General features: G+C 35.6%; 1 protein-coding gene across 1 annotated transcript in view; it reads left to right on the forward strand.

The window, feature by feature from the left end:
- Window positions 1-1,038, forward strand: part of LOC105268744 (uncharacterized) — a gene marked incomplete at its 3' end in the record, with an annotated part of 17,387 nt that extends 16,349 nt beyond the window's left edge. Inside the window, 3 exon segments of the mRNA XM_011308558.1 lie at window positions 1-326; window positions 383-477; window positions 870-1,038.
- Window positions 1,039-1,184: the final 146 nt, after the last annotated feature.

Below are 1,184 nucleotides of genomic sequence, written 5' to 3' on the forward strand. Positions count from 1 at the left end.
TTACGGTGTACGAACAATTGCGTTGAATCTCCCAATCTTGCGAATTTTTCGTTGCAAATTCAGTAGAAAATTCGAATTCAAATATAGAATAAATGATTGGATAAAAAAACACGATCTGAAATCGATTAGAATTATAATACCAAAGGATAAGTGTTGAGATGTCCTCACTGGGGCTCTTCCTGGGAATCTTTCAATTATGTTACTTGACAAGTAGTTCGAGTCGCTCATTAGACCCGCCATCCTTAGAGACACCTGCGGATCGACTCCTGGGAGAGCGGAGAATAGTCGGTGGATTTGCGACTGATATTAAGTCATTTCCATCGATAGTAAATTACCCTTGTGAGTACTTGTGTTCAGACATAAAAAGTTTTGACTCCTCCAGGTCTCGATCCGGAAGCGATCGTATGATCATCATCACTGCGGAGGCAGTTACATCAGCGAAAGATTCGTTCTGACTGCTGCTCACTGTTTGGTTAGGTATTGCATTATTTATTAACAACAAATTCATAATTCGTAACTCATTATTTTCTTTTCAATTTATTTGAATTCCACTTTTTCTTGAGACCGTAAAATATTGTTATGACAACCAATTTTTTCTAGTTTTTCAATACAAATTTATATTGCACGTTAATTTATTTACTTTGGAGATAATTTTTTAGTGCATGCAGAATAAAAATGCATTAATCCATCTAATGAATAATTAAATTGATTAAAGTGTGGAATTTTCAGAAAAAAATGTAGTTTTTGGTCAATTCAATGAGTTTTTTTTTTTATAAAAAAAAGATCAGGTGATAGGTAATTATAAATGATTTTCTGGGTGAATCCATGTAAATGTCAGGGATAATGTACTTTTCATCTGAATTAATCAGCAAGAAGGATCACTACTGGACCGTCGATATCCCCTGGATGTTCACCGTTGTGGCTGGATCTACGACCCTTGGGTATTCACCCACGTGGCAAATATCCGACGTGGATAATCTCATCCCTCATCCCTTCTTCTCTTTTCAGTCGATGGCCCACGATATTGGACTTATCAGGGTTTTTATCCGATAATATTATCACTTTAAATCACCAGGGGAAAAACTAAATGGGGCACGAGGAGAATTTTTTTTTATAAAAATTGTTTAGAAGATTCTTTCTCCACAAGTGGCTAATAGCTTCATAAATAATTCATATCATTCCCC

The sequence above is a fragment of the Fopius arisanus genome, unplaced genomic scaffold, assembly GCF_000806365.1.
Source record: "Fopius arisanus strain USDA-PBARC FA_bdor unplaced genomic scaffold, ASM80636v1 scaffold00060, whole genome shotgun sequence".
Classification (NCBI taxonomy): Eukaryota; Metazoa; Arthropoda; class Insecta; order Hymenoptera; family Braconidae; genus Fopius; species Fopius arisanus.